Below are 25,435 nucleotides of genomic sequence, written 5' to 3'. Positions count from 1 at the left end.
CTTCTTGCAGATTTTGGCAGATGGTCAACATGAACAGGAAATTGACAAGGGCTTCAACTTATTCTTATGTCACAACAGTGACACTCAATCATCATTATTGTTCAAAAAAGCGTTGTTTTATTATTTTAGGTGCAAATTATTTTTACATTATAATGTATTATATTTTAACACTTGATACACAAAATCAAATATCTTTGGGTCACTGTGAAGGGGTAATCCATAGCAAAACAAACCACAACTTAAACCAACTAATCTGCATTTTAGAATACATCAGGCCTGAAATTGATAGATTAATTTTGTCATCGACACATGCAATGTACAGTGCCAATAGAAAGTCTGCTCCCCCCTTGAACTTTTTTCACATTTTATTGTGTTACAGCATGGAACCATGATGTATTTAACTGAGAATCTTTGCCACTCATCAACATAAAGTATTCTATAATGTCAAAGTGGGAAAAAAATCCAGACATTTTTACTAAATTAATTAAAAATAAAAAACAGGAAATAATTGAATGGATAAGTATTCACCCATTGCTTTGACACACCTAAATTACCTCTGAAGTAACCAACTCTCTTCTCCAAGTCAAATAAATTACTTGACTGGAGTCCACCTGTGTGCATGGTTTTTCACATCATTTCAGAATAAAACCCCCTGTCTTGGAGCTTCCTCACTTAGTTAATGCATTTCCAAGGAAACACTACACCATGAAGACCAAGGAACATTCCAAGCAGATCCGAGACAAGGTTCTTGAAAAATACCAGTCAGGGCAAGGATATAAGAAAATTTACAAGGTATTGAATAGAAAGGAGTTACACTCCTCCATGACAGAGATGAGAAAAAACTGTGCATGAGACAACAATAGCACACACACTTCATGAATCTGGCTTGTACAAAGGGTGGCAAGAAGATAGCCTTTGAAGTCTGCCCAAAGGCATGCGAGAGACTCAACAATTTGGAGGGAGATTCTATGGTATGATTAGACCAAAATTGAACTTTATTTGGCGTCATGCTCTCCGCACCTTGAACACCTGACAATAAAATGTCGCACTTTCTATCTCCAGAGGGAATTCACATCGGTAGTTCATTGGTAGTTTACAGCAGTGTATATTCTGCTGCAGGCAAATCTTCCATGAAGCTGTCAGAAATAATATCAAGCTGTATGCGGATTAAAAGACAGTAAAAGCCTGGGACTCGGAGAGCACTGCACGGCTTCGGGATTGCTTTGACTTCCCGCAATGGGACTTGTTTAAAAACACATCAGAGGATATTCACAAACTCGCAGTTGTGGTATCTGTCATGACCACCAACCTGCCCAGACCAGCTCCCAAGAGAACTAATCAGTACCAGCAGCAGGGCAATAATTACAAATGCCGCCGCACGTGTTAACTTAACATCGGATGCCCTACCGTGCGGCAGGGTGCACCATTTAAATCTCTCCAACCCGCGTATTGCTGCTCGACATTGAGTCAACTCCTTGAGAGCTCTACCTAGTGATTTCTATACCATGTGACTACTATTTATTATCGACTAACCTTCTCGCCTTCGGTCTTCGGATTTCGCCTTGCTACTCGGATTGTTTGGCACCTGTGTCTTTGCCGGATTTCTACCTACCTTCCTCCCTTTGACCATGATATCGCCTCACGACTGGATTGTTTGCCACCTGGGTTTGACCTGGTTTTCGACTTTCCTTTCTCCTTCTGACCACGAACTCGTTCCTTGTTTTGGATTGTTTGTTGCCATACTTCCCACCTACTCCTGTGTCTGCACAGGATCCATATCTCCTCTTCAGAGTATCCTTACAGCATCAGATTAGATTTCTTTCTGCATCCACTCTATCATCCCTACCAAAAGCTTTAAAGCTTTTCCCAATAATAAACACTGGGTAACAAAAAGCCTTAATCATGTCCTTCTAAAAAAGAAACAAGCTTTTTCTCAAGAGGACACCCAGCTCAGAAAGGAAGTGCCAAGATGTGAAAAGGGAGATCAGGAAAGCTAAGGAACAGTATAGGGTAAAAATAGAGAACACCATGACAGGAAACTAAAAGCATGGCCAATATCCCTCAGGAGCATAGTGGCAGCACTGTACCTTTGTTAAATGATATGGACGGGCAACAGCTGGCGAATGATCTGAATGTTTTTTATACCCGCTTTGAGTTGAAATCTACAACCTCAGCTCATAGTGATATTCACCATGTACCTAGAGAGGTTTTCTTTAAAATTGACACAGCAGAGGTATGTAGACTCTTTAGGAAAATAAATATTAGGAAAAGTCCAGATAATGTGTGTGTACAATCTTGTGCAGATCAGCTTTGCAATATTTTTAGTTTTCCCTTCCAGATGTCCTTAAACTTACAGATCATTCCCTCTCTGTGGAAGAAATTTATCATTATTCCTATTCCTAAAACTGCCAAGCCTAGTGGCCCTAACAGCTAAAGGCCTGTTGCCCTCACAGCTCTCCCAATGAAAACTGAGAGAAAACTGAGAGAATAGTGAAGCAACACATCATAAAGAGCACACAAGCCCTCATCGACCCCCTGCGGTTTGCATACAGGGAAAGGAGAGGAGTAAACAATGCAATACACACATTGTTAAATCTGGTCTATCAACATCTGGACCAACCAGGGACCGCTGTAAGGATTTTATTTGCTGTTGTCTCCTCTACTTTCAATACAATACAACCACTGTTGCTTGCACAGAAACTCTAAAGTACTTCAATCCGAATGATAACTTGATAAGGTGGGTGCTAGACTTCCTAACTAACAGGTCTCAACAGGTCAAATTGGGGAAGTGTTTATCTGACATTCCCTACACTTTCTACTGTATATGCCTCATACAGCTAAAATGTTAAGAAACATAACTCAGGTCAGAGCTGGAATCGAACTCCAATCCTTTTCTTACATGATAGGACAAAATTCTACCACTGAGCCATTGAATTTAAAGGAGTACAGTATGTCACCACTTAACCAAAATAACCACAGCAGGTCACCGAGTTAATGACACAGGAAATGTTTATTAAGAAAGTGGAATACTATTGTGTACCTTGTTATTTTATTTTTAGCTATACACAGATCCATCCATGCCACTGCATACTATGCATTTACTGTCTCATTATATTTCAGACTCTGTTAAGGTTAGGATGCGACCTATAGTATTATGTTACATCTTTTTATGTATTTGAAATACTTAAGAACGCTTCGACTGATGTGTAAAAATTATTTACATAATTCCTGCTGCGATGAAAAAGCTATTGAGTGCAGAACATCAAAACTACATGTTGTAGCACTCTCATGTTCACGTGGGTATGCACCCTTGCCACTGCTGCCTCAAGTTGGCCCCCCCATCAATGGGGACTCAAACCCAGGCCTCCGGCATCACTCAACAGGGACCTAGCCAGTTGCGCTTAAGGGAAGTCTCCCATCAACCATGGCTAAGGTCCCTGCTATCCACATGGAAGGGCGGTGATGTCACCACGCTGGTAAGCTGGCTCGAACAACCTGCAATGGTGGCCGTATGCGTTACAATATGTAATTTATTCTTATCTGAGTAAAAACAGAAAATACAGAAAGCGATTCGCAATTTAAAAAGGGGTTGAATCCAATGAGTTCGTGTTATTCTGTTTTATAGGGTCAGGTTTTTTCTATACATACAGTACAGTAACTTTTAAATAGTAATTCTTCTATTATGAACTCCCTTTCACCAGGGATCTGCTTTATTCAAACTAAGGTTTCTAAAAATGGAACCAGTTACTAGATGCCGTTTAAATAAAAGTTGTGAAAAGTTTCATAAATCACAATCTTAAAAATGCCTGTTGTTTGAAAGTTCTGTCATTTTTTCACAAAGTTATTGACATCTGAAACATTGTGTTTCAAGAATATGTTTTAATAAGAAAACAGTGACAAATCACCCTGAACATACAAGCAGATTAAAATTATTATGTATTATTTATAAATTAATATTGTTAATAATGATCAGAGATAATTTATTTAACATGTTGTGATATATAAAATGAATAAAAATGTCAATATAGAGTATATATTATTTACATAAATTATTTTTAGAGAAGGAGTCTTTATCTTTTAAAAATAAAACACATGCCATGACCATGAATTGAACATGGGACCTTCTGGGTGATAAGCATATACTTACCCCACTGTAACAATGCACTGCTCTGTAACACAGTACATGGTAGCTTAAATGGAAATGTTTCCAACGTAATCACAAGTGAATGATTCAAAGAAATTGATGCAGATGGTTACGAAGAAAGTGGAATATGGTACTAGTAATAGCTATGTATTTATAATATTTAGACCCTCAAATTAATATCATTATTAATTTCTTTACTTATGTGATTCCATTTTAAATTTCCTATTAAATGGATTTTAAAAAGTATAGGTTTTTTTACAACAATAATGACAGCATGTATTCATAGAAAAGGTTAAAACAATGTCTGTTTTCTGTTTTAGGATTCTAGTTAATAAAGAAGAGATGCTGTAGTCACTACATCATTTTAATACCATCAGACACAAAGCGGACATTTACAATAAAGTTGAGTGCTCTTTCAGATCTCAGGAGACATCATCATTGCAATCACTGCTATGAATATCCTTATATTTCCATCTCTTGGTTTATCCTTGTCTTTCCATGTCTGGAAGCCTAATATCTTGTTTATTTTTGTTTCTATTTAACCCCCAGCCCCTCAAAGCCCCCGTGGAATGTATATGCCCTTAACATCTTAAAGCATCTTTAAAAGCATAGGGAAAGGCCTCATTCTGGGTTTGTATTCAAGTTAACTCCTTGGGCATCAAATCTAAAACATCAGATTTTTTATGTCTTACTCAGTATACACGCTACAAAAAATTATGAAGTTCTCTATTTAATACTGTTTGCACTGCTTGGTCAGTGCTCTGACATGCATGAACCTTTGTGCAGGAAGCAAGCATTATAGGAGCACAAAAGCACGAACTTCCAGATTCAGAGACAGTTTCATTCCACAAACTGTCAGAATACTGAACTCTACCCCACCACTGACTAAACTGATCTACATCACTACACACACTGATGTTTTTTTTTCTTCTTGTCACGCTGCTTGTCGGACTTGGTTTTGAAGCTGTATGTTATTTAATTTGTTGTTGTTGCTGCTGCTGTTCTGTGTTTATGTTTTTGGTGATTCTTTTAATGTCTTTGCATTGGAGCATACGTGCAAATAAGCACTTCATTGCACTTGTGCATATGACAAATAACCTGAACTGAACTTTAGAAAACAGATTACTCTGATCCATCCACATCAATTGAGTAAAATCAAGTCACCCCTTACAACAGGATCTAAGGTTTAGTCACATGTGCTATTCTCTCAGAATATGTACTGTGCGTGATTGACTGGAGGTTTAGGTAACCCTCCAAAACCATCTGATCCACATGCCTGATGGAAAATTATTATATGATTATAATCCATCTATCCATTTGCAAATTGCTTCATCCAGTTCAGGTTCAAGGGAGAGCCAGAGCCTACCCAGCAGCCATATCACCCTGCAACTCACAACTGGCAGCCCACTGAAGCTAAGCAGGTGTTAGCCTGGTCAGTACCTGGAGGGGAGACTCCTGGGAAAAACTAAGGTTGATGCTGGAAGAGGTGTTAGTGGGGCCAGTAGCTCACCCTGCTGTCCATGTGGGTCCTAATGCCTCAGTATAGTGAGCAGGTGCTGTCCTTCGGATGAGACGTAAAAACCGAGGTCCTGACTCTCTGTGGTCATTAAAAATCCCAGGGTGTTTCTCGAAAAGAGTAGGGGTGTAAATCCAGCATCCTGGCCAAATTTCCCACTGGCCCTTACCAATCATGGCCTCCTAATAATCCCCCTCTATGAATTGGTTTCATTACTCTGCTCTCCTCCCCACTGAGAGCTGATGTGTGGTGAGCGTTCTGGTGCACTATGGCTGCCATCACATCATCCAGGTAGATGCTGCACATAGGTGGTGGTGGAGGGGAGTCCCCATTACCTGTAAAGAGCTTTGAGTGGAGTGTCCAAAAAAGCGCTAAATAAGTGTAAGCAATTATTAATTAATTATTATCCAGGCAAACAACGAGTGCAACCTACACCCTGGTTAGGACTCCAGTCCATCGCAGGACATACACAGACACACTCACACCAGGATCAATTTTCCCATAGCACCCAGGAAAAACACATGTGAACATATATCATACAAACCCAACACAGATAACACCACAGGTCCAGAACTGAACCTAGGGCCCCTGCACTGTGAGGCAGCAATGCTACCCACTGGACCACTGTGGAAATGATGTGGATATTAGGTATAATAGTAATTGGTATTATTATAATAAGAATTATGGATTGTTTATGATTTTTGGAGTTTTTTGGGGGGAAGATGGTAAAGGCAAATCCATAATACTCTAACATCTGTGATTTTGTCTATAGAAAAGTGGATAAGTCATGTGATGTGGTGGCATACAATTCTTGAATATCACCTTGTCTGGAACCTCTCTGCTGATTGACATGAATCTTGGTATGTGTTAACTATGTATTATCTTCTGTCAGTGTTATTAAAAAAACATTGCAGTCAAATTTAAGTTATGGTAAATTTGCATGAATTACACATTTTTATAACGTAAACAATTATAGACTTTTAAGAGCAGTAAAAATGTAAATATTCCCTAAAAGTTAATTACATAGTTTGGTGATCAGATTTAATTATACATTTTGTTCATGTTCAATATAACTGATGGGTGAAGTTAAAAAAAAAGTATTACATTTAATCCTTATGAAGGAAATATGATTAGGAAAAATAATAGCAGATAGGAATAGCCAATATTTTAGCGTACTGATCTTTGATCTCTGTTTATCATCAGATAAACAGCTCTTTAGATAATCTATACCTACATCTAGACCATTGGAACAATATCAGATACCATTGTCAACTAACACTAGTATTTTTATCATGCTCAATTGCTGTCATATTTAGTATGTTGGTGTGCATTTAATCTGATGTAAACAACAAGATTTACCTACAGTCAACAAACGGGATAAAAGGCAAAGGTAGAAAATTGTTTTCTCTGGTGAAATACATTTTCACACCATTATTGTAAGTTAGTATTTTCTGAATTTATTTATTTGAGTCAGGCTGACAGTCATGAAAGAGAGTCAAGACCACATAATATTTTAATAATACACAGTTTAAATAACAAAACCATTAGGTAGTGCAGTGACTTTTCCTGGGGACCATACAGTAGTTGTTGACTGTCAGTTACTTTATGTGGCAGAATTATCAAAGCCAGATCTGATTATGATTTGTGACCTGAACCTATAACATTATTTGCTAATCTTATTTTCAGTCTTGGTAAAGCCAGTGCACATACTGTAAGGCACACCTACTGTAAACATTACTGTATAGAAATGACATTAAGACAGTGTATCAAGACTTGGATCTAGTTTGGCAGGTGTCTGGTGCAGTTTGTAACCACGGGCCAGCTATGCCAGGCTGCATTAAATTATTTCTACCATGAGACATGCTTTCGTTAGGATTTTTTTGTCTACATGTACCAGTGGTGTAGACAGTTTGACACACCTGACTATAAGCACTGTGTTTGAGCATTTAAACAATTTATGTGATCAATTGGCATCAGAGAATGATAAAGTTCTCCCTATGTCAATGTGTTATGTTGTATATCCATCAATATTCTAATTGCTTCTTCAAATTATGGGATGTGGGTGAGCCGCAACCTATCCCTGCAAGCAACGGGTGCAAGGCAGGGTACACCCTGGATAGGACGCCAGTCCATCATAGGGCAGATACACAGACACACACTCACACCTAGGGACAATCTCTACCAGTATGGTTTTGGACTGTGGGAAGAAATGGGAGCCCCCAGAGGAAACCTACACAAACGTGAAAAGAACATACAGACTCCACACATGAAAAATACTCAAATACTGCATACCAAGTCTAAAGCAAAATCAATAAAAAATAATGACACGTAATGTTGCTAGAAAATACACATCAGCCAAATCATCCAAAGGGTGGACTAGTGGTGTGGTGTGTTGCAGCCTCAGATCCTGGGTTCTGCTGTGGGTACAATTATTTCACATGTAGTACACATGTAGTATTTTCATGTTCTCCGTGTCCATGTGTTTTTTTCCAGTTGCTTCCAGTTTCCTCACACTTCCCAAAGACATGCTGGCTAGACTGGTATTTCCAAATCATCCCGGAGTGTGCGTGCCCTGTGATTCTAACTTGTGTCCTAGGGTTAAGCTCTGAGTTGCTGCAACCCTTGCTAGGAATGAACAGCTTTCTTATAATGAACCAGTGAACAAGTAAAGCACATATTTTCTTTGAAAAACTTGGCTGCAAAAACTTTTCTTAATGTAATAGTGCGGAACCTTTGAAGAAACAAATGAACATCAGTCAGCTCAGTGTACAGGCCTCTTGCAGACAAATATTTATTTGAATCCTGACATTTAATGGAAGTTTTACTTTATATATTAAGTTTTATTCATATACACATTATTTTAAAAAGCATTTTTTCTTCCTCTCCGTGTTAGTCAAACAAAATGTTGGGACATATAGATGGATGAGTAAAATTTAAATCAAAAGATTTTCTGCTGACAAAGTAAACACTAAGAATTTATTCAGAATGAACAGTGAAAGATGAACCAGAAGCACAAGTGGAAACTACAGTATATGGAATTGCGTTTAAAACCAAGAACAGGAGGCACTTCTTCATCCAAAGGGTTCAGGACCTGTGGAACATGCTACTCAGCCGTTTGTGAAGCTGATACCTTGACTTCTGTCAAGAAATAGCTTTATGAGATTATTGGATAAATTAACTACTACCAAATGAGTTAATTTTAGTTTTTATGCTCATATCTATAGGTACTGTAGGTAGCTGTGTCAGCTTGTGCAGGCTGCAAAGGAACAAGTAAAATTGTCTCTTCCTTTCAGCATGGAATATACCTTTACATGTTCATATCTTCTACAACTTCATCTATCAGTCTGCAGTCCATGCCTGCTCTGCTCTGTCTCTTTCACTTTCCTCTTTTTGTGCTCCTGTTTCTCTTGTGTTTTTAGTTTTATAAAAGTTAATCTTATATTCTGGTTTCCCACAGAAACCAGATCTGTGGTTTTACACAGATTTCAGCTACATCTTGAAAAAAGCACAAATCCAAACATAATTTATGCTATTTATATAGAAGTAATTATAATCAAGCTAATAAGAGAAGAACTAAAAAAATGAGGAACTGCTAAAGCAAACCTCTTCTAGGAACTATTAAACCTCACTTTCATTTATTGAAGTAAGGTGGAATGGAAGTTGGCACTGTAAAGAAGTTATGGTATGCTGTAACATCTGTTGTTCATTACTGTAGTTCAGTTCAGTATTATTCCAGCTGTCAACTTAGGAGCAGTTTGAATGTGTTAATACGAATCATGGATTTACAGAAATTAGAGAATAAATCATCAAACAAATTCCTAATTTGAGGAGAATATACTGTGAAAGCATAAGGGGATGATAAACCTTCACTTTACCAAGCTAACTAAGCAATTTAAAAAAGGAAAAGAGTCATTGGCTTCTTAGGATTCTGATAATAGTTATAAGCCAATATAAATTAAATTCAGTCACAAGAATATAAGGAATTTTGATTTAAAACCACCTTTGTTATTTGCTATAAATATGATCACAAAACAAATGTTGCTTATTTGCAACGTAAAAAATAGCACTGATTAAAATTATCACTCAACTTTTAAATATTCACAACACTCAAGCTGAGAACTCATACTGTATGCTGTTTACATAATTATTTGAACATAAGCAGTTATCTTTTTTAGAGTTCATATATTTAAATATGTTAAGATAAACCCTTCATTAATCACTGGGACAGAACCATATTGCTCTTTCAAAATTGTGGTTCTGAATCTAACAACCCTTATGACATTTCACAGTGATAATTTTTACCATACGATTTTAGCACATTTGTCATGGTTCTCCTGTTATTCAACAAAAGATTCACTATTGTTTAATATGGTTTCATTATGCTTTTCTACACTGGATCATCCCATGATGGTAATTATGTGCATTGCACATACTGTAGATCCATATTTGTTTTTTAAATTGTTCTACTTAAAGGGTATTAAGAGGTTTCTCATTCAATATTATTGTATTTCTCACCTCCTTTTTAAACAGGGAAAGATTCCTTTCATTCTCTACTTCATGGACCGCTATGCTGCTGCTGTATTCTTTCCTTTCCCTGTACCCCCTGCATGATCTGCACACATACCTGTTAACAATTAAAGGACGATAAACCCTAGTGAGCTGCAATTCTGTATTATTCTTCTGACCTTATTCTCCTACAAAGGGAAGATAAGAAAGTATTGCTGCATTATCATGAATGGTTATTCTATGTATGTATTCACGTAATAGCTAACAAAAGATCACCTGCAACTTGCAAATGCAGCCAGAATGTGCATCTAAACTTGCTTCAGCATTAAGAAAGTTGCGGTATACTGCAGTTTGATTCAGCTTCAGAATTTAGGGCTTCACTGCCCAAAGAAGTTCGATGGATAGCCTTTGTGGTGCATTAGATGTTAGTGAAAGGCTACATTAATTTAATCTGTTTTACTAATGATTTAAATAAACTTAACATTGAATTTAAATATGGGTTCAGGTAACTAAAGGAAAACTGTAGTAGCTGAAAATAAAAATAACTGAAGTATACATTTTCCAAATGATTTTATCAACATTTATTTATAATATAATACATTTATATAGCTGAAGTGGTAGCTTGAAAATAAAAAAAAATGTTATTCCAACTCCTTCATTAAAATTTTTTTCTTTAACTTGATCACTTGCTGTAGTTGTTTTGGGAAAGTTTTACCTTTACCATAAACACTTGTAAGGTTAAAATAAAAAAAAACAACAACATACAGTATACTTGAACAAACATGAGTATTATAAGAAATTATAAACTTATAAGGTTGGGCAGAATCTGCAGGACCCAAGGAAGCAGAAGCTTGGATTTCTGGAAGATTTAGTTTCTGCTGGCTTTCACTTGTGTTATTTTGAAAATACCTGTTCCTTCTCTGATTATACACTTATATATGAAAATGTGTTTTTCCTCATTATGAAAATGTGTTTTTCCTGATTTTTTTTCGTTGGTACTTATTATTTTTTTGTCTAAAACAGTATTATGATTACATCTGTTTTATTTTGTTTTTACGTATGAAGCCACATACATTGAGCAAGGTATCAGGCAGTAAACTGCAACAAGTGCTGCAACATGACGAACAGCACCTTGCCTCACTGTTTTTATTTTTTCAAATAACATGATGCAGGTGATGCAGGAGTGCAGTACTCTGTAAAACAGCCAGGGGGTGCAGTGAATCTGTAATGTATTGCAGTCAGTATTTTGTAGCTGTGGCTGTCACACAAGTCTTTTATATAAAATTTAATAATAAAATTAGCAACGACATGTAGAGCTACTGTGACAAATGTTACACCCTGGGGCTGTTTCATAGAGTGCGATTATTCAGACAGATATATAAAAAATGTTCATTGTATAGTCTGTTGTGAATGTAAAGTGTTTTCTTTCCAGGTTTACATACACATTAAAATAATTTAGATTCATCTTAATGATAGTTATACAGACAAAAAGATAGAATGAAACTGAAACAAGCATGAAAAAAACAGTTATTTTTTAAAGTGAAATAATTTATACATAATGGGAATCTTCTTTGTACATAATGAGAAGCTGTCTTGGTTTTGTTGGACTCAAAACAAAACTCCTTTTATACTTTTAAAGTTCTCTTTCTCTATCTCACTTTCCCTCTCTCTCTCCTGTTTACTGGCTTGCTAACTCTCTCTGTGTCTAATACTTTCAATTTAACATTTTTAAGCTCTGATAACAATCTGATAAAAGCTGGATGTGGTATTTGAATTTCTTCTCCTGAAAGCATGAAGATGTGTGCACCCCTCTCTCACCCCATCTCCACCTTTGCAGCTAACCCTGGGTAACTTCTCAAGCTGCACAATACCCAGCCTTCTTGTCTTCAAAGGAGGAAGGAGGGGGATTCAAGGGAGATGTGAACATATTTTTGGCTGCCTTTCTTTACATTTCTTAAATCATTGTTGTTTATTGTTTTTCCAATGTCACTTTAAGGTGCTATGGAAAACAAAACTACTTGTGTAATGACGCAGCACGGTGAAAGATCAATGTCTGACTGAGAGCTCACAAGAAGATCTCAGGCAAGAGCAACTGGAGAACACTGAAACTAAAGAAAAAAAGGGTAACCGAAAAGAAAGACACAAAAATAAACCCTACACCCCACCCAGAGGTGCAAAGAGGTAGTGGCAAAGAACAAGGAAATTATGTAAGCATAAAAAGGAACAGAAAAAAAGAAAACTGGCCGAAGTAGCAAACGAACAGTAGCTCTGGTCATGGCAGAGCCCTGAGTGAAGGGCAAAGGATGTGTTTAAAGAAAAATGGAACTAATAAGGAGATAATAATTAAATAACAGTTTAATAGGCCACCCGCTGTGAAAGTCTGTCCAAATGTCTGTTGTATCAGTGCCAGGAGGTCTGCTGTCCCACATGTGTATGCAGAACCAATCACCGACACTTGACAAATTGATGATAAAATAACTAATAGGCCAGCAAGAGAGAAACAAACCAAACAAAGCTCTTTTCTCTCTCCCACCTACTTGCTCCTCAATATAAGTGTGTTTGTGCTGTGTCTCAGATCAGGACTCTGCTGCCTTCTTAAACCCAGTTCATTCTATATCTGTAGTGCATTATCTGACAAATTTTAATAAAATATTCTTCTGTATGAAATATCTGATACAGTACATCCCCAATACAAATGGTGATGCACAATAGCTTTGCACAATAGGGTGAAACTCTTCTATGAGCTGGGCAGCCACTAAGTTAAGTCTCTGAAGTTCTTTTGCTCTAATTTTGACTAAAGAGTACAAAGTTTAATAAGGTAAATTAAAATATGTTAGACATACTGTAAATGCCATGAATAAATTAAAATGCATATTTGATTTATTACAAAACCAGGAACAATAAATTAATGTTATCAATTCTTAGTGGGTGTTGTGTTTAGATAACTGAAAATGTGAAGATTCAGGGGGCTGTTTCACAAAGTGAGATTATTCAGTTAGCCTGACAACTTTAGTAAATATGTTGACAAAAGTCATGATTTTCACTTGCACAAAGAAAGATCAATTTGTATCCAGTTAAGCAACCATAGCACCATATAGTTCAGGCTGGTAGCTACGTTAGCATGCGTAGGCTGCAAAGGAACAAGTAAAAGGTTTATTCCATGCTGAAAAAAAGAAGAAAGAGCACCATATACTGTATTTTTAACCTGCTCCAAGCAGGTTAGTTGAAGCTGTGGATCACTTTATAGCTAAGACAATATTTTGCTAATGCTAATGTAATTAATAACAATAATAAAAACATATTTTGTAGCACCTTCAAAGGTGGCTTCTTAAAGCTTTTTACAGAATGACAACAACAATAAAAAAGACACAAGATAAGCAGGATGAGAATACAAAGTTAGAGGAGACACTAGATGGTGGTACTGAATACAGCAGGAGCAGAGGGGTAAAGAACAGAAAAAAAAGTAAAGGCTTCTAAAGAAGAAGGTTTTGAGTCTGGATTTGGAGGAGTTTAAAGAAGGTGACTCTCTGATATCCATGGGAGAGTTCCAGAGCTTTGGGGCATAACAGGAGAAGACAGGCTTGGGGGACAGATAGGAGACCAGAATTAGTAGAGCGAAGGTTGCGAGGTGGGGAGTAGGGTGATAATAGCTCAGACAGGTACTGAGGTGCCAAGCCATGAAGAGCCTTAACAATATTTAACAATGTTGCTTAAAATGCATAAGATAAATTATGCCATATATATATGAAATAGGTATTAGATTTATTATAAAGCCATCATTATCATTATCTTAACATTTCCCTGCCCCCCACTCAAAACACCGCAAAGTCATCTTTAACATGTAAATCGACCCAGAAACTGGTTATTGGCTGACCTTGAAGGAAAGGGATTTTACATTTGGTGTTGCAGGGATACCACCATAAAACAGTGATTCGAAGGCTGTTGCAGGCAACAAAAAAGAATTTAAGGAAAACCATGCATGTCTCAAAACAACCTGAGAGCAGAACTTTGTAGTGGGTGGTTATTTTAGATTACAATAAAAATATTATATATTATACAAAGTGGGTTTAATGATTAGTATTTAGAAAGCAAATATACACGTAAAAACCTCAATAGAGATTTCTGGGCATCTTTAAATTTCCTTACTCTCTCTGAGCATCCTGGAGATTGTATGTCTGGTGGTCAAGTAGAACTGCATTCCTTCACTTCACCTATCCCAATATTCATACCCATGCTAACTACACACTATGGAGGATCATTAATTTTATTACTTAATTTATTATTATTTTAATATTTAACAAACTGTCATATATAAAATAATTTAAAAATGTAAATATAGTATACATATTATTTATTTTATTATTAGATTTAAAAGTCTTTATTATGCCAAAGGGGTAATTCGTAAAAGTACTGCATACACATTGCCCAGGAATTAAACCCAGACATCCCACATGGCAGTTGAGAATGCTATCACTGAACCACCACCCTAGTTAGATGAGCTAAATTAAAAACTACAAGTTAGTTTTTCCATTTTCTACAAGAGTTTTGATGAAATACCAAGCATTTCATTTTCATTTTATAAGACAGCAGGAGTTCATGGAAAATAAAGTTAAAACAAGAATTGGATGCAGAAAATGTTAATGAAAAAATAATGTACCTTATTTTTTATTTTCAGCTACCACTACCAGTTATATACTGTAAATATATTCTATTTATATGAATCTTTTTTCTTTCTAATCTTTAGTTATTTTTATTTTAAGTTACCATACGCTCCCTTTAGTAACATGATTCCATATTAATATTATTTATTTAATTTTTTTAAAGAAGTAGTACAACATGGAGCTACCTTTTCACTAACATCTAACACATTATATGTTCCTCCTAGCGATCTTTTGTAGCAAGTGAAAAACAAAATTAGACAAGTCGAAGCATAGTGCCAGCTTGCTGCAGACAAGAGTTTTGACATTATTTCTGAATAGCTGCAACTGTATGTCTATTGTTTTTTTGAGAATTCAAATCTAAAATAAAATTATCTGTTTTCTAATTACTGTTCATACACAATTACTACAAATTGCATGTACTGTATGCAATTTAAAAAACAATAATTCTAGTGTCAAAAAGTATTGAAACATATGTCATTTGGACTTGTGGTACTGATATGAACAACATCCTGTCTCAACAATGTAATCACACCAAATCATGGTACTTAAGGATTCACCATGCCACCTGGCAGTTTTACAGAGTTGTGCAGTCCTCATAAGGTAATTTGAAAAATAAAAACATTGTGATGCAGTGCTGTTTTTTCTACTATAGCTCTTACTGCGGCATACCAACTGATATGTTGGGCATTCTAAATAGCTGCATCTGTATGAAAACTCAGGTTACATGAAGAAAGACTTGAATGGAACCTTTGCATTAATCTGGGATTGGATGAATTGCAAAGCCGATATGGAGGACGGCAGAGGTCTTAGACCAGTTTTGATGAACAATACCTTGACAGTAGTAGGCTAAAAGATTTAATATACAAGAATTTCACCGTTGAACATGCACTTGCAATATTTTTGCAGGGGCATCTGGTGTAGTTTTAAACATAAAACTAGGGGCTATTCATATATACAGCAACAATATAAAACAACATGATGATCCAAACCAAAGTCTAAATAAATAAAATGATAGTCATGTTGTACTAGCAAATGTAAAAAATTTTCTTAAGAGAGGAGCTCATGGTAAAGACAGATTACCTAACACATCTATAAAAGAAAACACATTTGGTAGGATCAGTGTAGAAATGTTTATCACTGGTCACCTTCATGTGATTTTGAAAACAAATGTGAGTGAATTGAATATAACAATGCTCCATAATTATCCCTGTATATTTAGAAGCATTTTTGTTTTGCATGATTTGTTTATGGTGCACACAAGCAAAACAAAATGAGCAAAAAATCCACAAGTAATTTCTAGTATATTGCAAAAGACAGTGGGACAGCCTGCTGATGATTACAGTATTGTTTTGAACTCGTGTATTTTTCAACCACAGTCTTTTTTTTGTGTGTGTGAAACAAAGCCATGCATATTTCTCCAAATAGTTTTAATTAGAACATAAAAATAAAATGCTGACAAGAAGGGTCCTTTCAGTCCATTATACTCATTCAGTTGCTTGCAGCTAACTGATCTGAGGATATCATCAAAATATCTCATGAAAGATTCCCAGGACATCATCTTCAACAACATGACGGAGTAGCTTGTTCCATATATGTACATGCCTTTGAGTAAAAAAAGTTATATAAATTTACAGAATTGAAATGGAAAACTGAAAATGATCTTTTTTCAGTTTAATGAAAGGTCAAAAAAGTGAACTGAGATACACATTCAATGTGCAGAATCACAATGTATTTAAAATCCCTGTAGGTTCCACATCTGGTGATAAAATACAGGACTGGGTAGGGTTTACCTAAACACTTTTGGGACTACCTGTACATTATAAATGGAAACTGTAGATAGCATAGTTTGTGACTAATACAAAGAACCATAATCAGGAGAGTAATGTTTTCATCAACGAAATATTAAAAATAAATATTAAAATAAAAATAGCAAGCATTATCTGTTATATTTAACAATTTAAATTGCAACATGTATTGTGTATGACAGAGAATTCTCAAAAACGAATAATTTAATATCACATCTCTGCAGCATTTTGAAACATCTTAATAAATAATGTGCTTACTGTAATCTAATGCATAATGGCCTAATTAAATCTGAAGCAATAATATATATATATAGTGTCGTGTATACTCTGCCAAAAAATAAAGCTTGTAGAGACCTTAAGACTTTAAGACAAAAGGGGTAAAAATGGAGTATGTATGGAAATCAAGCCATTTTGTGAAGTACAGATACAGCCATTCAAAGTGCGCGGTATAGACACGTACCGCAGGTAATTGGCTGCGGTGTCGCGTATCATGACGCAAGATGACGTTGGGTACCGCGGTACGTGATTGGTTGACGGACAGGGGCACTCGTGGTCCGTTGGTCTGTCGTAGAAAGACTTACTGTAAACGTCTTTACTGTGCCCGTTGTAGATATTGAATTTTACCACTGAAGGGAAATCTTAGTAGCTGAGCATAAAAAGAATAGGAGCATACTGTAACACGTGTGAAGGCCATAAACGATATTAATTTTGAAACATAAACATACAGTATATAGCTGGTCTTGGTACTTTAAAGAAAAAAATACACACCAGTATTCCATTTCTCCCTAAACATTTTAAGCATCGAAGTCTTTTAACTAACGTGATACCGGAGTCAACAAGCATACTTTTAGTTAATTTGATTAATAGGGAATATAATATGGAATCGCGTATCAAAAGAATTTAATAACGGTATGATTATATTCCTGTACTGCGACAGGGCTGTGTAGGGCTGTTTCGCCTCCCTGCTCATACGAGCAGACTTGTAGCTTACTGGTCTACGTGCCCGACTAACAACTAGCAGGTTGTGTGTTCGAATCCAGCTGGTGCTAGACTTTTCTTTTAACAAACATTTCTTCAAAAAAATAGAATAGCGATATTATGGACAATCAATTGACTTTTATATTTCAAAATATCACAACATGATCGATTCTAAGTCATTTTTGATAACAATGAATAGTCACTATGACAACGGTCTCTGCTTCTGCTTCCTGCTTCTATTGTGTGTGTGTGCAACAGAGTAAATTTTTATAGAGAAATGGAGGCTGGACAGTATGCGTTACAATATAAACATTTATATTGATTTAAATCGTGTTCTGATTTAAATCGCAAATGCGTGTTTAATTATATGTGTTTTTTAATCATAATCAGGCTAATGCATCAGGCTAATGCAATTAGATTGCTCATAAACCTAATCGCTTTTTCTACATAAACACAGCGTGATTGCTCTCTGAAAATGCTTTTCCTTTATATTTAGGCTCAGATTTCAACTATAGATCGTATTATTATAAACTTTCTTGGAAAAATGTATTTTATGTAAACCATGTTTGCTATTAATTCATTTAGGGCTAAAATACGTTCATTGTCTTCCAATCAAGTCGAGTTGACATTGGAAGCTTGCCACTCCCGGACTATTAAACCAACGCATTAGCATGTTAAAGCGATTCTATTGAGGAGCCCAGCTACCAGTTAACACTGTACTTCCTACTTTGAAAATACCTGTGAAACCAGTTTAATTCGTCACAGCCAGCACTCCAGCAGAGAGGGGGTTGAGTAAAGTGGAAGCAGGCGAGATTTCCAGCGAAAGACACCTCCCCCCCCCCCCTCAAAAACCCAGTAAGCAGTAATGCTTTAAGTTGAAAATCGAGGTAGATTTTGAGGATGATAAAGAGGATAGACTGGGATGGGAGGAGGGTTTGGTTTTGCATAAGGGGCGGGATTATGATAATTGGAGGAATTTGCGAGAGTATAATGGTTTGATATATTTGATTTTGTATTGTGGTCGTTATCTATGTTTTTGGTTGGTATTATGTTTATATGGTTGTTTTTGTTGGTTGGTTGTTATTATGGTTATTAATAATACGATCTATAGTTGAAATCTGAGCCTAAATAAAAAGAAAAAGCAAGTGATTAGGTTTATGAGCAATCTAATTACTTATTCGTTTAAAACACTATATAAAATAAAGTTTATTATTAATTTGCTAGACAGAGCGGTGAACATTATTATGCATAAGATAAAGATAACGAAATCTGTGTACGCTGTAAGGTTTTTACTTCTTAAACGTTTAAAATACACGTTTCGAACAGAAAGAAATTCTCTTCCTGGTACAGTACTGTATGTATAGCAAACCAGCACATCTTTTTTCTCCAATCAGAGGGGTGTCAGATAGTGTCAGCCAATCACCATTCTGAAGCCCTACCATAATCTCTGGTATGGGGAGACCCCAGAATTCTTTCCCATAGTTTAGACAGATCATAGATACTTTTATTGATCCCGTGAGGGAAATAAAGTAAATCATTTTCATTTTAGGAAATTATTAAACGCTCGGTTAAAAGCAAAGGAGATTGTCTGTTATAGTGGACATAAAAACAAGAGTTCGCTGGCATTATATCCTAGAAGACACAGACCAGGAGAATGCCCGCAGTGTAAAAGAAAATGCCAGATGAACTGGGCGTTTGCCCAGCGTAGTTATAGTGGACATAAAAACAAGAGTTCGCTGGCATTATATAATTATACGAATTACACGAATATAATTATATCTTATTAATGTTGCAGTTCTTTTGCAACATGAATATAATTATATATATAATTATATATATAATTATAATTATATATATAATATATATAATAAATATAATTATATTGTTATTAATTTCTTCTGCTTTGTGTAAGGATGGTGTCAAAAGCAATCTTAAGTGGTGAGAAAGCTGTGCTCAATGTATTTAAGGGACTTAAAAGTAAAAGGAGATGCTTCATATTGCTTGACTAATTTTAAAAACAGTTATAAATGCAGACGCTCCCTCAGTACCGTGCCGGGTGTAAATATCAAAATATCGTAACGCAACGTGGGCTCTGGTCGGCCCCCCACCGTCGGGGGCTCGAACCCGGGACTCCCACATCTCTCTGCAGCGACCCAACCCCGTGAGCTAAAGAGAGATCTCTCTACAGCCTAGTAGCTGTAGTCCTGCTATCACAGGGAAGGGCAGTGACGTCACCTGCTCTGGTACGCCGGCTCTTACACAGTGCCTGTCGGCCGTAAGCATTACAATATACATACCCAACACTGCTTGTACCCATCTGTCATGCAAATAAAACACCTTGAATTAAATTGAGGGAGAGAGGGGGCGAGGGGGGGAGGAGGAGAGACATGATCAGTGTTGCAGTTTAAATAAGTTTTGTAGGAGGGCTTGGACAGATTCCAAGTGCATTTTTGCAATTTACGTTGCATTGTCCAATGTTCTGTTGTAATACAGGCTAGAATACAGTTAGTCTAAGCTTTATCAGCTTATTTAAAATAAAGTTTTTGAATCCCCGGCAGAACACACTCCATAGGAATCAGCGCTTTTATACAGTATATCGCCTTTAAACACATATATTTAAACACGCGTTTACGATTTAAATCAAAACACGATTCAAATCAATATAAATGTATATTTTGTAACGCATAGGTGACTATTCATTGTTATTAAAAAGACTTAAATTCGATTATGTTGTGATATTTAGAAATATAAATTTGTTTGGTGCGAGTGAGGTTTTATTTAATCTCTGACCAAGGGAAACGTTTCATTTTTTCAAAGAAATGTTTGTTAAAAAATAAAGTCATAGTTCCATGGGATTCAATCACAGACCATGTGACATGGGAGTCAGGAAACTAACACACAGCGCCACCGGATTTAATAACGCAATAAAAACGCTATAAAATAATAATAATAATAAATTATGAAACGCCCTGTTAAAAGCAAGGAAGTTTTTATGCCCATTGAAGTAAAACAAAATGCCTGACAAAGTATGGCTTGGACAGATTCCAAGTGCTTGTACAAATGTGCTAAAGAAATTATACTTTGAATATACAGCTTGTCCAAAGTCATCCATTATTAATACTGTACACAGTGCCTGTCGGCCGTAAGCGTTACAATACTATTTGTAATATTTTCAGTAAAGGCTTTGATGCATAAATATTTCTGATAAAGGTAGGTTGTGTACTTTTGTCCAACTGAGCAATTTTGCTTTCATAAAATATACCAACATTTTAATGACTGATGATTAACATGCTGTAATACACAGTTCAAAATTAAAGGCTCAAATGCTGTACATGAGAGGTTAAGCTCCCCCTGGCGGTTTTACAAGGTGACCCTGGATAGTTTCCGGCAGAGCGTCAAATGACGCGCGATTAACCACGTGACACCGCGTGATACCGCGACACGCCCCCCGGGGTATGCCGCGAAATACCTCACCCATTTTGAATGGCTGCATCTGTAGAAGTATACATGAGGACCCGGGATACACATTTTTGTGTCTGTTATAACTTTCATCTTTTTCATCTATGTCACTGTCACTAGTTGTCCCTATTTGTAGGTGTTGCTTTGGATTCCCCACACAGGGGAAAGGGATTTAAACCTCTAACTCCATTCATTTGGGGGAATTTCATGAGATAGAGTGCTTGTTATTGAATTCACTTGCTTGTAATTGAACTTACATTTTTTCTGATTTTTGGAAAATCTTCCTATGTGGTCAGCAGAGGGGTAATTCTTTCAGGAGACTGTCCCCCTTGACCATTGCATTGGGAGAACATCATAACATAACAGTTATGAATTTATTTATCGACTTACAGGGTAATTCTATTCCTTGCCAAGCAAACTGATTTTTACATATACTGTTCCCTAAAGGCAGTAAGAATGAACAAAGTTAAATAGCATTCCTTCAGGGACAAATAGTAAAAATATTTCAGAATCAAAAGTACTTCTTCAAATCATTAAGGAGTTCCTATAAATAGCATTCTTGGGAATATATTAGCTTGGGATTCCATTTCATAAGCCTGACATAAAACTTAATATGCCAAAAGAAAATGTAATAGACTTGGCAACAATGAGCTGAAATAGTGTAGAATGATATTAATATTTTCTTTATTTTAAACACAACTTGATCTCCAGTTTAATTACAGTTCTACAGCACGTTCTTATATCCATTTTCATATGTTCTTTACACACATACATAAAGACAGCTTTGAATTTCAGGCCCTCCTAAGAGACATATATCTTTTAGGGCATGAATGAATAATGACATATTTTTCTTTTTAAAAATTAAACAAAATGTGTATCATGAAACTTTTGCTTTGGATAATTGGTTAAGTGTGACAGGGACCCTGACACATATTTACTTAAGTGACAAGCCCTACATTTGGCAGTGTATACAGTAAGAAGTTGCTTGGGTTTGGAAATGGCTATGCACATGCTTAGTTCTGCAGTGACACTGAGAAAATGGAAAGTAATGATCATTGGAAAAAATATTGCACCAGGGTAGAAATTAATTTTTTGGATCATTTTAATATTAAGAGGCAGCACAGTGTCTCAATGGTTAACATTTTTGCCTTGTAGTGCTGGGGCCCTGTGTACAGTTCCTAGGGTCCTTGCTCAATTAGCGCGGTGCTGTCTGCATGGAGTTTGTAAGTTATTCCCATATTCGTGTGGGTTTCCTCCGGGTCCTCCAGCTTCCTCCCACAGTCCAAAGCTCTGCAGGTTAGTTATTTAGTTTCTGTAATACTGGCCCTGGTGTGATTGTGTACATGTTTGTGTCTGTGTGTGCCCTGTGATGGACTGGCATCCAGTACAAGGTTTGTGAGTGTGTGTGTGCCTGTGTGTGCCCTGTGATGGACTGCCGTCCAGTCCAGGGTGTCTCCTGCCCAATGATTCCTGAGCCAGATTCTGGACTACCTTGACCCTGAAATAGATAAGCAGTTATTGAAAGTGATGTGATGATTATTAATAATGTGTAAAATGTTGTTACTAATTACTATTGTAATAATCAGGTTGTTTAATAAGTTAAATAAAGTAATACTATTTTTTTTAATCAGGTTGTAATACCAATTGACCTAACATTCAGATTCACAACAGTTTAGTAGTTGCTCTAGAGGGAATATCGAGGCTGCCTCAGAACTGCAGATAAAAGACCAGAACCAATCTTGGAATTCACTTTTCTCTCTTTTTTCTTCTGGCAGATTTAGGAGTATAAAAGCCCAGACCTCAAGGTTCAAAGAAGGCTTCTATTACTCAGCCAGTAACGCTCATTGTACTCCAGTACATATGACAATAAATTTGAAATTTGATCATAGTTATTTTAGTTTCTTTTGTTCCTGGCATAGTGTAGCTTAAAGAACAATAAAATTACATTAAAAAAAAACATTTATTCAGTTACAAAATCTAATCAATAAAAATAAACACCCTGATTATTTGTTAAAATATTTACAATCAGCATGGAAACTAAGGTTCAGATTTTACAGAACTGAGAATTAGCCACCTGGGTCACACTGTGACAGATCTCTTTAGTCTCCAAAAAAGGGCTAATCTTATCTTATAATAAAACAATTTTTACAGGATCAAAACAGATTGCTCAACTGGAGGGATCTGTTCCCTATATATTAAATAAATGGATCAGAATATAACCAAGGCTTCCTCTGCCTGGGAGACCTCCAAAGGGAAATCAATATTTCCACAAATAAAAGAGTGCAGTCCAGTTTTATAAAATTAAATCAAGTCTCTTTAGATTTGAATTACCTGGTGATGTTTTGCTTTTAAGGAGATGGCCCAAACTGCCAAGAGTCTGACCTGAACTATAAAAGATGGCACCTTCTCATATGGTAATGATGCTTTTGCTGTACAAGCTAGGGAGACAATGTTATAATAACCATCCTTAAAATACACTCTTCTAGAACAGCCATTCACTTTTTTGCTTGAGACTTCACTATATTAGGGCATTTTCACAAGGGTAATGGCTTGGCACCTCAATACCTGTCTGAACTTTTATCTCCCTACTCCCCACCTCACAACCTACGCTCTTCAAATTCTGCCCTCCTTACTGTCCCCCAAGCCCGTCGACATTGTATGGGGGACAGGGCCTTCTCCTACTATGCCCCCAAGCTCTTGAACTCTTTGCCCAAGGATATTAGAGAGTCACCTTCTCTAAACTCCTTCAAATCCAGACTCAAAACCTTCTTCTTCAGAAAAGCCTTTACTTAACTGGTTCCATTCTTCACCCCTCTGCTCTTCTTAATACCACCTTCCACGGTCTCCTCTATTGTTATTGTTGTATTGTTGTAATTATAATTGTGTCCTATCTTGTGAAATTTTCTTATTTATTGTTGTAGTCTTCTTATTTATTGTTATTGTCATCCTGTAAAGCACTTTGAGAAGCCACCTTTAAAGGCGCTATATAAAATAAGGGTTTATTACTATTATTGGTTATACAATAGTCCGTATAGATATCATTAATACCTCTGAGATGCATAACAATATATAAATACTTTGCATCCCTTTTCATCACTTCTCTTTATGGTAAGCACAATAGTTTGCCAGCACATAAAGTCTGCATAAAATTATGATCTCTTCTAAGCAAATATCTGCTTGAAGACAATATTACACTGATATCTTAGAACAAATTTAGCCATCCTTGTCCTTGAACAGTTTCTCATTGAACCACAAAGAAAAAGGAGGATCATGTAATATAAAATTAATTTGATATCTGCTGTAATCTAATTTCTGTCTGTTCTATAATGGTTTGTGTTCTGCTTTTGTCCTCTGAGTTACATTTACATCATGATTTGCTTGCTAATCTATGTGGACACTTTTGAGGTGAAACAGGTATTGTTATCTTTACTGTGCTGTTTTAGTCTTGGAAATAATATCATCACTCTGTCATTCATATCTCAATTCATCTTAGCTTCGTGAAGAACTTAATTAAATGTTTGAGAACAGAAATAACAGCCCTTTAATTTATTAAATAATAATAATGTAAATAATAAAATTCTGTCTGATGAAGTAGAACTTAAAAAAGCAGCCGATTTAAAGATGCATTCATCAATTCAAATTCTATCTGTGCTTCTTCCAATTCATGGTCACAGGGGGACCCTTTCCTGGCAAGCAATGGGTACAAGGCAGGGTACACCCTGGGTGGGATGCCAGTCCATGGCAGGACACACACAGACACAGATCCACACATTCACACCCGATTTTTTCCAGAAGTCAATTAACCTACCAGTATGTTTTTGGACCGTGGAAGAAAAGAAGTACACATGTCCAGGGTGTATCCTGCCTTGTGTCTATTTTATTTATTTACATGAACGTAACCTAACTGAATCTCAGACTTAGGTGTGGTCTTTGGAGAATGCTATAGACCAGCAAATTCTGATGTTAGAATTCAACCTTTTATAATGAGACTGGAATGTAAACAATGGAAAATACATTAAAAAATAAGTTAAGGATGTAGCAGTTTCCTAGGAACAGTAATAGAAAACAGTTAAAAAAATGAAATGGCTGATGTATTGATATTTTATTCAAGCTTTACTAAGGATGGCATCAACAGCATGCCTCAAGCGAGAAAAGACAAAGGTCTCATTAATTGGTATGAACTTAGAACAGGCAGAAATGTAGAAGTATGCAAGATAAAGAAATCTCTAAAGAAAATTGCTAATGAAATACCCATCCATAAAAAGGGTGACAAAACAAATTCAAATAACTATAGATCAATTAATCTTACCTCTATTACATGTAAGGTTATGGAAAGGATGGTAAAACTAGAGGATCATCTGCATAG

Source organism: Lepisosteus oculatus, chromosome 6 (assembly GCF_040954835.1).
Source record: "Lepisosteus oculatus isolate fLepOcu1 chromosome 6, fLepOcu1.hap2, whole genome shotgun sequence".
Lineage (NCBI taxonomy): Eukaryota > Metazoa > Chordata > Actinopteri > Semionotiformes > Lepisosteidae > Lepisosteus > Lepisosteus oculatus.
The sequence above is the reverse complement of the archived record's forward strand: the minus strand, read 5'-3'. Positions refer to the sequence as shown.